The sequence below is a fragment of the Halichondria panicea genome, chromosome 2 (assembly GCF_963675165.1).
Source record: "Halichondria panicea chromosome 2, odHalPani1.1, whole genome shotgun sequence".
In the NCBI taxonomy this organism is placed as follows: domain Eukaryota; kingdom Metazoa; phylum Porifera; class Demospongiae; order Suberitida; family Halichondriidae; genus Halichondria; species Halichondria panicea.
The window spans coordinates 4789784-4802305 of NC_087378.1; the positions used below are offsets into that span (position 1 = coordinate 4789784).

Below are 12522 nucleotides of genomic sequence, written 5' to 3' on the forward strand. Positions count from 1 at the left end.
TGTCACTTGTCATTGACGCACCATGCTAACAAGACATATGGAATTTCATGTCATATTTTCTGCTAGAGGATAGAGCTAAATCCCATGTACCGGATAGTTAAAGACCATTTGAACTGTCATGTAGCCAATTTGGTGTAGGAATCATATAAGACACATCAATAATCCTTAGCATTAACAGTCACATTTCCTTCGAACTTTCATGACCAAAACGTATGTACTGGATAGTTAAAGAACATATGAACTGTCATGTAGTGAATTTGGTAACCATAAATGTCATGTTTCATAAATAAATTATTAACACAATACCAACAAGCACAAAGGAAACAGAACGATAATTAGGCATCGATCAGTTTTAGCACAACGATTAATGATGTTCGCATAACTATAATAGCTATGGGTCCTTCTCAAATGCTCATGTCGGAACACCACTAATGGGTTGTGTACGTACAGATACATCACCAACAATTCTCTCTTTAGTTTGTCTTTTAGCTTGAGCAGACTTTTCAGAATAAAGTTGATCGTCGAGAGCATAAAAGAAACGCCTAACTTTGTTGGAACGCCATGGGAGTGATTTGACGAGAATTTTATCATCTTCGCTGGACATCATTTCTGCTATCAGAACCTTCTGCCACTTCTCCTTATCTGACCCATTGTATGTACGTTTAGAAAATACACTTTGGCGTTCTTGAAGTTTCTGTAAGTGTGGATCAGCACCATTAAGTACTTATCATGTTATAAAAATGAATGATGAACAAATATACCACATAGAAACTGGATTGCTAATGGGGTCAATAGCACAGCTCTATACGCTTATATTCGAGAATGCGCTTTTAATAGAATAATTTTTGAGTCCCACCCAGTAACCGAATGTCTCTGTGACGAAGACAGACTATTAGCTAGCTATGCTGTAAATGAACTGTAAACATAATTATTATAATTATAATAATTATGGTATATAGATCTAGTTAGGGTTGCCTGCTGCTGCCTAGTTCACTCTTACTATAACATGTTAAAAAACATTATTGACCAGAAACTGGAACAAAAGGGTGTAAGTCCACCACTACATTCTCTTAGCATGATCAGACAAGGTGTCAGCATGCTGAATAGAGCACTGTACAAGCTAGCTAGCTCGTAGAAAACTGATTAAATTATAACATTTTAGTAATATCCTCCACATAATTAGAAAAGCGTTTCAATTCGAGTACAAAAAACTTGCAGTTGAGTGTGAGCTTAAAATAAAGATACGCTAGCAAGTGCCTATAATCCAGTTTCTACGGTATTGAGAGATGCTCTTACCCGGATACTTCTTTCGAACCTCTGATAATCCCCTCCTATTCATCGATGCCTCCTGGCGGAGAGTTTTGTAGTATGTATACGCGGCACCTGAAAAGATGTTGAGTGTTAATAGTAAAACCTCTATCACTCCGTATGTTATGACTTTGGAAAGATGGATTAAGAGAGCATTTTCAGAATCTTTGAAGGTTGACCTATATATACCCTATATACAGTGACAAAAATAATATGTGTATATCAAAGTAATACAATAACCTACGGGGGTTCAATGTTGAAACCATCGAAATTTAGTTTGGTAGAGTTTCAGCCTACATACAAAAGTATCCGAGAGGAACATTTAGATTTTGGAGTGCTGGTCGTATCACCAGTGCTGGACGCATAATTCTTTAGTGACTTCAGCTCTACTTCAGTTCGTTCAACACGTTCCCCAAGCTTGTTAGACATTTCTTTGAGTGCTGCTGCCACCTCTGAACCTCCGGAAACATTTGTATGCGAGTCACCTGTGACAGGAGGTTATATTATATCATGTACCGTATTATATCATGTACCGTACAATGGAAACATACAATTCATGTTCTCATTGCTCCCACGTGAATAAGGCAAGAGAGTACGAAGTGACGGAGTGACAGGAGCAGAAGTGTTCTCCTTAGTGTTAGAGTTTTTGCTTTTAGTGACTCGAGAGTCAGACATACTGCCCTGTAAACCTACATTTACAATTAATATGTCTCACACAGCCTACTTACCTTGCCTACAGGGTGTAACCGGGTTTTTGCTTTAAAGAGATCAGCCATATCAAGGTTTTTGAATTGTGTATTTGACCGATCATCTTCTGAACCAGGCTCAGAGTAACTGCTGCAGGAAGTTTGTAGAACCTCATCATCACTAGAAAAGAGTTCAGTTCCCGATCCTGCCATTATTTCTACAGAACAACAACCTTTCTTTTCAAGTCACCTGCCGCCTAGATTCTAGTCTATTGAGTCTGCTATATTGAGTATAGAATATATCTAGGTACTTAGATCCAGAAGCTAGCTAGCTCAAAAAGAATCTAGGAACTGCCATGTGCTCTAGCTCTAGAACCCAATGATTGGTCAACGTCATGATAAGCGTTATTAAGAAGAAATAATTAAATGTGCTTTATTTAAAAGATATCTGAGATACTTTTAAGAATGGATACGGATAGCACTGGGTCTACTAGCGGTATTGATCTATCTCAAAGACGCATTGTTAGAGTAGACAGAAGGCATTGCTTACATTGTGACAGATCAGTGTCGATTAAGACATATAAAGCTCATAAGCGCCTCTACTTCAACTCCTCCAGTAGAAATTGGTCCGTACGCCTCAGATCTACAAATGAATCATCTCAAGGTAGTAGCGATGAACGATCTGAATCGCCATGCATCGACTATCTCAAGTGATGATCAACCGTTGGGATCACCTTGCCTGTCTTCTGATCCTGAAGGTACTATAGATTAAATTACGGTGTAGATCTAATTGTTTTCCCCATAATAGACGATTGGAGCGTTTGTGAAAGTGATGATGAAGGTGAGACTCAGTTGGTGTCCTTCAATAGCATTGGTATTTTGTTTTGTGCTATTATTGATTGTAGGCTTACTTTGAACCTTTTCTAATACAGATATGGAAGAGATATGGACCACAGAACCATCATATCTACTTTTTTGACGATTGTGTACATGTTGAAGGAGGACGGAAAATAAGTAAACCATGCCCCAGACAAAGGCGGTTGCCCTGTAGTGCTTTGCTTTTGAAGCATGTAGAAGTTGCCAGTGGGAAGACAATGTTGTACCCTTTCATGAGGTCATGAGTTACTGCTACCTTAGTCTTGAAGTCCAACTACAAGCTTTCTTGCTGCGGCCCAACTTTTATTCACAGTGTGAGAACAATGGCGATCAAAAACTGTAACTGATTTATCTGATGTTATGGACGGGAGGATTTGGAAAGAATTTCAAACTCATGCTTCTGGACCATTTCTGTCTCAGCCCTGGAACTTAGCTTTAATAATGAATGTTGATTGCCATTCATGATCAAGCATGTTCAATATTCAGTTGGGGTGATCCTTCCACGACACTTACGGTTTAAACGTGAAAATATGATCACCGTGGGCATTATACCAGGCCCTCATGAGCCATCTGAAAACTTCTTAGAACCATTGGTTAATGAATTGACTTTATTGTGGCAGGGAAAGGAGTTGCCTATTCATGGTGCTTCAATTAAACAAAAATTTCGTTGTGCATTGCTTTGTGTGTCATGTGATTTGCCAGCTGAACAAAAAGTGTGTGGATTTAAGTCTTACAATTCTCGCCACGGATGTTCTAAATGTTTGAAATCCTTTCCTGGGACCGTTGGTTGTATGGATTACTCAGGTTTTGATCGTGATCACTGGATTCCTCGAACATATGAATCTCACCAACTAAGTGCTTCTAAAATGCTTTCCTGTAACACTAAAGCGGATATTTTGAGAGCTGAGGGTGAATATGGTTATCGATACACCGTTCTGTTGAAACTCCCTTATTTCCATCCATCAAGGATGCTCAACATATTTGTGGTAAGTACATTCTGAAACATAATTATTTGGTTTCAAAGGAATCTCATTGAAGAATCACAGTATAATATGATTCAGTCGATAGAATGATAGTTCCATCCGATATGGGACGAATCCCATACAAAATTATGTCAGGTTTCAGCTCATTCACAGCAGATCAGTTTAAGAATTGGATCCTTTACTTTTCTGTGTTGGCCCTCAGAGATGTTCTTGCCGAGGAACATCTTCAATGTTGGCAGCATTTTGTCCTAGCCTGTAGGAAACTTTGACGTGTAACCCTTCTGGATATTCAAATTGGTGATGCTCTCCTTATGCAATTATGCAATTCTGTACACGGCAATTCTGTAACGGTATGAAAGAATCTATGGAAAAGACGTTGTTACTCCAAACATGCATTTACACAAACATGCATTTACACGGAGATTGTTTATTAGACTACGGTCCTTTCTATGGATTTTGGTGTTTCTCGTATGAAATATGCAATGGTATACTTGGCCAGATGCCTACTCATGAAGCGTTTTGCTGGAGATATGGAACAGTTTTTTGCTACTTTGCCTCAAGAATACACCACTCAATTTGCACCAGTTTTCACTCATAGTAGGCAAGTAGTTGGCTCTGTGTCTGAAACGTTACAAGAATCGGTTCATTGTGCGACAGTGACTTTGCCAGATTTGCTCAACTTAAAAATATCCAACTACCAACTACCAACATGTTTCTCAAGAGGTGTACTTAGTAATTCTGAAACTGATGGCCTGAAGATATTTTTTGCTCGCTTATATTCTGTTTCTTTAGCGGATGTGAACGTAATTTAAGGAGATAACTTTTAATGGAAAGATAGCAAAGGAAGCAGATCATCAAATTCGTCTGTAGTCATAGCCTCGTGGTTTCCGAACTTGCTCTGTGTAGATGACATTGGCAATCAAGACACTCCTTCATGAAGCATGTTGTGCTGATTAGAAACACTCTGATCACACATGTAATGTTTTCGGTTTCATGGTATATCTATATGGGAATGTGACATATTTGTCAGTGGTTGTGTGAGTTCCAGATTAGATGAACCTTCGAAGTTCCGACGTGTTGGTTGGAGGGGCGATTGCTTCCGTTTTTTTTGGTCTGCCGTCCGGGCCAACAACATGTCCTAAGAATGTGATTGTAGTCTTGTTGTACTCGCATTTCTCTGTGTCGCATGGGCTTTCGCATGGGCTTTCTCAATACATTTCAAGACTTTCTCCAGGTTTTTGTCGTGTTCCTCTTGGGTGTTCCTCTTGGGTGCCAAACTGTGAAAGCATGGCCTATCGATTCTTTAGTCTCTAGGAGTTTTAGGCTAGAGGTGTCAGAAAAGTTACCACAGGGATAACTGGCTTGTGGTCCTGATTTCTTTCTTTTTTAAGTTGTGTTAAGTCAGGCTTAAAGTCAGTCTTAAGCGTCATTTCATTTAATGTTGTCATCTCTTTTCAGACTGTCGCTGGTAATAGCTGACGCATCAGGTGACATTCTCTCTGACTCTGGGCTCTGATTTATACGGGGAGATGACGGGGGACTTCCGAACGTTGAATCACTTGCTGAGATACGGGAAATATTACAAACGATAGGCTCTTTTATCTTCACAGACCGAACATGTAAGGACCTATTGAAAACAGGCAGGATCCTTCTTTCATCTTCAATTTCTTCTGTCTTTTCCTTTTCCTTAGCCTGCTGCCTTTGACTGACTCGGCATGGTTTTGGTCGCCCTCAATGAAATGTTGGCTATGATTCGGCAGCTAGGTACACCTACGTGGTTTTTTACATTAACAGCAGCAGATATGAAGTGGCCTGATATCATTCAAACCATAGCCCGACAGTATGGTCAAAATTACACGGATGATGAGGTAGCTGCCCTTTCATTTGATGAAAAGTCAAAATGGATTAGGCGTAACCCAGTTACTACAGCTAGGCACTTTCAATATCGGTTAAACACATTCTTTAATGAATTTTTAAAGTCCCCAGCTAAGCCTCTCGGTGAAATTGTAGACTGCAGTTAGGATCGAGTTTCAAGCTAGAGGTTCTCCTCACGCACACTGTGTGCTTTGGGTAAAAGATGCCCCCAAATTTGAAGAAGCCCCTATGTCTGAAGTGTGTGACTTCATTGATCAGTATGTTTCTGTGTCCATACCTGATAGTGGTAAACTAAGAGACTTGGTGTTGCAGCTACAGCAGCATAGTCATTCCTAATATTGCAAGAGAAACCAAACCTGTCGCTTTAATTTCCCACACCCTCCTAGTGATGAAACTTTGATAGCAGAGGAGAAGCAATAGCAGAGGAGAAGCACGAAGATCGAACTGATTATGTAGAAACTTTGAAAAGTGTGCGTAAAGTACTAACAGAAGGCGATTGTGATGACTTCACAATTGACGATGTGCTAGCTAAAGCTAACGTAACTCAGTCTGAATACAAGGAAGCATTAGCAGTGTCTGCAAATGGTTTTGTTATTGTGCTTAAGCGTAAACCAAATGAATGCAACGTTAACAATTACAATCCGCATGTACTACGAGCTTGGCAAGCTAACATGGATATACAGTATGTCCTCAATGGCTATGCTTGTGTGATGTATATAGCTTCGTACATAATGAAAACAGATAGAGCCATGGGTGAACTCTTGAAGCGTGAGACCCAATAAAAAAAAGTAGGTTCAGCGTTTCTTACACACAGGGAAGTCAGTGCCCAAGAAGCAGTTTATAGAATACTACCACTCCCCATTAAAAAGATGAGCAGGACTGTATTGTTTGTTGATACCAATCCCAAAAAAGACAGAATCGGTGTATTAAAGCCTTCTTCTGCAATCGAGAACCTTGATGACGATGACCCTAACGTATTTTGTAAGAACCTAGTAGAGAGGTATCAACACAGACCAATTGAGCTTGCAAATATATCTCTAGCTGATTTTGCTGCTAATTATAGTACCGAATATAAAGCTGCAGACGACGATACTGGTGACACTGATGTACTTCCATCTGATGCCAACTGTACTGAGAATACAGCACGTAAAATTACACTCACAGGTGGATTCGGTAAAATGAATAAACGTAATCGGGAAGCAATCATAAGGTTCACAAAGTACAATAAGGAGAAAGACCCCAGTAACTGGTATAGAGCCAAATTGATGCTTTATTTCCCATGGTACAGTGAGGAAACAGATTTGTTAGGTGGCTATTAGCAACCTTTGAAGAGCATTTCCGTAATGTCCAATCGTCTGTGATAGCTAATGAGAAAAAGTACACACTGTCTGACGTAGAAAATATTGAAATTGATGAGGACGGCCCTCCATAGCATGCTTGGGATCAAGTAGCACCGGGTACTGAAGCTGACAGAGCCCAACATGAAGCCGAAGGTCCCGAAACTCTAACAGATTTGTCTGAGCAAGACGTTAGGGACAATAGTGCATTGTTTACGTCCACTACCTCTAGTAGCTTACATGTGCGCTATGAAGGCGTAGCTAATCATGGGGAAATTCCACCTGATGAATACAGAAAGCTTTTAAGAGGTCTTAACAGCAAGCAAAAACAAATCGTCATGTTTCACCGTAATTGGTGCAAGAAAGCTGTGATAGCATTAAAGCATGGTAAACCCATTGAGCCATACCGTGTGTTTGTGAGTGGCCCTGGAGGTGTAGGAAAGACGCATGTTATCAAACTGATACATTCCGATACTGTTAAATTGCTTAGGTTGTCTGGCACAATAGAACCTGACGATGTTACGGTTTTGCTTACAGCCCCCACTGGTGCAGCAGCATTTATTATAGGTGGCATGACGTTACATTCTGCTCTTGTACTAGGTACCAGTAGATACAGTGGTTTTCAGTCTCTCAGGTTTTCAGTCTCTCAATCACGATCGTTTAAACTCCCTACGAAGTAAATTGTCTAAGTTAGGACTACTGATCATTGACGAAATAAGCATGGTTGGTTCCAACATGTTGCTAGAAGTGCACAAGAGACTAGAGCAAATCAAAGCTGTCATGCCGGATAGGAGTACTTTTGGTGGTGTCAGTATATTAGCAGTAGGAGATCTTTTTCAATTACCCCCTGTCTGTCAAACACCTGTTTTTAGTGTCGTCAACGATAGTTATGCTAAACTATACAACTCTGGTTCATTGTGGTTAGATGAATTTCAAATGATTGAGCTAGATGAGATTATGAGGCAAAAGGGTGACTCTGTATTTTGTGAACTTTTGTGTAGGATTAGAACGGTTACACACAATGACAATGACGTCGCTGTGCTAAAGTCCAGGGAAATTACTCCTCAAATGCCCAATTACCCAAACCATGCTCTACATGTGTATAGACTCAATGCTGACGTTGATGAGCGTAACATAACCATGTTGAATGCCTTGGTTCCAGAAAGTCAGCAATATTCAATAAAGTCTTACAATTCTAGAGCTGGTCAAACTAGCCACATCAACCTGTCAACCCTGTCTGCCAAGAGATCAGAAACTGGTGGCCTACACGGCATTTTAAAAATTGCAATTGGTGCCAGAGTTATGCTAACAACCAATGTTGACGTAGCAGATGGGCTAGTTAATGGTGCTAGAGGTGAAATAGTGATGGCTGCTGGTAAGGTTACACACATTCTTGTAAATTTTGATCACCCTAATGTTGGAGTTAAGGCCAGACAAGGTAGTCAATTTTTGCAAACATTCCCAACTGCTGTTCCACTAGTAAAACACGAAGCTATTTTTAAGGCTAAAGGTAAACGAGGCTCTGAAATTACTCGGTTACAGTTCCCACTGACTCTAGCTTGGGCCACTACTATACATAAGGTACAAGGTTTAACACTCGATGAAATTGTGGTAGACATGAAAGGTAGCCGCTTTAGCTCTGGTCAAGCCTATGTAGCATTCAGTCGTGTTAAAAAGCTTGAAGGTTTGCATATATTGAACTTTAATGAGAAGGTTATTAAAGCGAGTGATGACGTCAAGACTGAAATGTCTAGATTAAATGATAGGGTACTCAGCCCTTTGTCCGTTGACACATGTCCTGAAGATTACATCACAATTACATTACTCATTACTCAATGTGAGATCACTGCTAGCTAAAGTACCAGACATTGAATGTGATAAATTATTTACTTCAGCTGGAATTCACTGTTTTACTGAAACGTGGTTGCAGTCCGGAATAGCCAGTCCATTAATACATACAAACCATCAATGTTTAAGACTCGATAGTGTTTCTGGTGATAGAAAAGGTGGGGTTTTGATTAGTTTGCCCGAAAATATAGAAGTACTGAACTCTTATGCTTGTGACGTAGATGATGTTGCAATAGAAATGCTATGTGCTCTGCTTCAACTACCTAATGGACAAGCCATTCATTTAACTCTTGTGTACCGATCTCCAAGTGTATCAATGAATGATTTATTAGACTACATGTATCCCCTGTTGCAGCATTTAAAAAGCTTTAATGTATCTATTGTCCTAGGTGACTTTAATGTGGACATTCTAACTAACACTAATTCACAATTAGAAGTATTAATGCTTCGTCATGGTTATTCTCAGCTAGTGCACACTCCCACTACAGACAACGGTACTCTTATAGACCATGTATATTGCAATAGCCTAGCACCAGAGCGTGTTCATACAAAGGTTACTGATGTGTACTACTCGGATCACGATGCAGTTCTCTGCTCCATTCCCCTCTAATGCATATAAGTTAGCTACGTCTGTAGAATATCGTTCAGTAAGCCTTAATATTGTGTCCTGAATGGAATTTAATGTCTGTTAGTCTATCAGCTTGCACATCACTATAATTATCTTGAACCCTTGGGATCACATACATTGTGTTTTCCATGCGAGATCATGATATGCAAAGAAGCTCAGAAACTAAGAACTCAAACTCTTAAACTTTTTTGTTGTTGCTGCCTTGATCTTGAAGGTTACTGATGTGTACTACTCGGATCACGATGAAGTTCTCTGCTCCATTCCCCTCGAATCTGTCAGTCTAACTACGTGACCTGTACACTTAGTGAGTATTTGATGCTATAGCTCAACTTACTTACATTACAGACACCTATAATTGTTCTTGTGTATGTCCACACTCTGACCATGTTCTATGCTATACCTTCTCTGAGACAAATTTGCTAATTGGTTGAAACCAGTGCATTTTATACAGCCTCTTCAGCTAGATTATCTCTGCCTGGTTTCAACCGTAACTGCCATAAGATTTATTAAGCATTCGTTGTACGCTTGTATACTTTTTTCTGGCTTGGCCAATCCGTTTTGCTGTTAATCTATGACTCTATGACTCGATCCGTTTTGCTGTTAATCTATGACTCTTATGACTCAAAGTTTCCAATCTGTTTTGCTGTTAATCTATGACTCTATGACTCAAATGACTCAAATGACTCCTATGACTCCCATGACTCCAATGACTCAAATGACTCAAAGTTTACTAAGTGTTCAATTAACTGTTCCTGGTTCCTGGTTCCTGTTGAAGACTAAGAATGTCTACCGCTGCAGTGAGTTAAATCCAACCATGGTGAGTGTATTTAGCATAACTAGTGTCAAGAGTAGATCTACTCTTGCTAGTGTACAGTGTCAAGTGTCATAATTATAGCTAGCTGTTTACCTATACGCTCCATTACCAATTCTACAGGTATAGTTTTTGTTTTTTGTGTATAATGCTTCATATCTTTTTCTTATATACACACACTAAGGGCCATCTTCGACTTGTAGTCCCAAGAAAATTGATGAACACTGGCTAATGTAACGACTTCAATTTATTAATGGCTGTCTTGACATACTACAACTGTACATTGTACGCAAGAATTATAACTATGATAAAATGGCTCTGCGACACTCAAAAATTGAAGAAAATTAATGAACGAACTATACTTGCATAGAGACCTCAATCTAATGGCTGTCTTGACGCACAGTTTGTGGCAGATAACAAACATACAGCATACGCAAGAAAATCGATAAAACTATGAACTATGATTATTATATATAAGAGTGACAGCAAAAATAGATGTCGCTATCCTGTTTCTACCTTCGAGCAATGCTCCCTACTTGAATTTGGCACTTTAAATTTTGACAGCCTTCCAAAAGCCACATGCATGGTCAGTCACTTTCGGCCTGAAGCCATGTTTATACGTGCAGTCAATTTCGCTTTTATTTAATTATTATTACAACTATTTTCAGAATTTATTTATTTATACGTCCTTTTTTTACACTTACTTTTGTTTATACTATTTCTCTTATTTATACTACCATTACTACATCATAATCATTATTTTTACACTTACTTTTGTAATACCATTCTTAATAATTATTATTATTTTTGTTATCCATTTTTTAAACTACCATTACATCATCATTTTTTACACTTACTTTTGTTCTACTATTTCTCGTCAAAGGAGGTCGACATCTGCGTGTCATCCGTGTGTTAAACGCACATTCCTTAAACGCACATTCCTGAACTTTGACCTAAGCTTTGACCTAAGGAATGTGTGTCTACTTTGACACGCGAATGTCGTACCTCATCTGATTTCTCGTTATCCATTTCTAAACTACCATTACTACATCATCATAATTATTCAGTCACTGATCCCTTATTATAACACACCATCTAAACTACCATTACATCATTGTTCATCATGTACATCCAGTCATCCCACATGATTCGTCGTAATAAATAAATATTATTCACTATGATAATGCAATTGTTCGCCGAGGGTTAGCACTTCAGTGCTCTAGTTAAAAGATGTTCTGGAGAAGACAAGTTAGTTAGATGAAGGCTAGGCATTCTAGGACTCTCTAGCTAGCTAGTATATAGCTATGTAGCTGGATTGCTTGGCACCTAGGAAGGATCTTCGAAGAGCTCCCGTCGCTCGAATGGTAAGCTCTCATGTCTCTTGTACTTATTATCTGTGTAATGTATCAGTCTTATAAAAGATCCCTCACTTGTATGGAGCCTACAGAAAGTAGCTTAAAGGAAGCCTAAGTGATCTATTATAGGTAGTCTTTCACTTAGTATTCGTCCGTATCGATCTAAGGCTTGATCCAACTTATTAGTAGCCTTATAAGAAGCTTTCCTCCTTTAATTTAGTACTGGTATCACTGCCATTGTGCTTAGTAGTAACAGGCCTGATGGGATGGGTGATCACATCATGGAGGGCCCAGGAAACTGCGTGGAATTGTCGTATAACATTTATATTGATGGTTCCCCCAGATGGTGGTAAGTGTCGGAGGCCTGAGAAACGCTAGTCTATTGGCTAGGACGTAAGTGACATTGATATTGTGTCTATCTTAACTTACTACTTATCTGTAGGTTGTTATGGAGTGTTTATGAGGACAATTGGCACGGGATACGTACATCTAAAGAAACAAGAGTGGATTACGCCAAGCTAGCTAGCTAGATAGCTGCTCTTTCTAAGTTCAATAATCATAAGGTACCGGAGCAGGATCCGACAAGTACACAGCACACAGCAATGGTTCGTCTTTATCTATTCTTCTTGCTGTTGTTTCAAGCAGTCTTCACATTGTCAGATCGAGCGTTAGATGTTCTTTTGAAGCATTCTTTAAAACTCTCCAAAAGAAGATTCCTATACCTGGCATATTCACTGATATTCTGCCTACTAGCATTGGATCTGCCCACAAAGTGCTTGGAAACTGTAGAGACACTTTCACTAAATATGCCACTC

General features: G+C 39.3%; 2 long non-coding RNA genes across 2 annotated transcripts; one reads left to right on the plus strand and one right to left on the minus strand.

The window, feature by feature from the left end:
• On the minus strand, positions 1–4169 carry LOC135331160 (uncharacterized). The gene is made up of 4 exons (XR_010392945.1): positions 1860–4169; positions 1553–1793; positions 1297–1383; positions 1–694 (listed from the first exon to the last, which is right to left on the minus strand). It is a non-coding gene; the product is annotated as an uncharacterized LOC135331160 (long non-coding RNA).
• A 2327-nt stretch (positions 4170–6496) lies between these two features.
• On the plus strand, positions 6497–11536 carry LOC135331157 (uncharacterized). Its single transcript, XR_010392943.1, has 2 exons — positions 6497–10358; positions 10537–11536. It is a non-coding gene; the product is annotated as an uncharacterized LOC135331157 (long non-coding RNA).
• Positions 11537–12522: the final 986 nt, after the last annotated feature.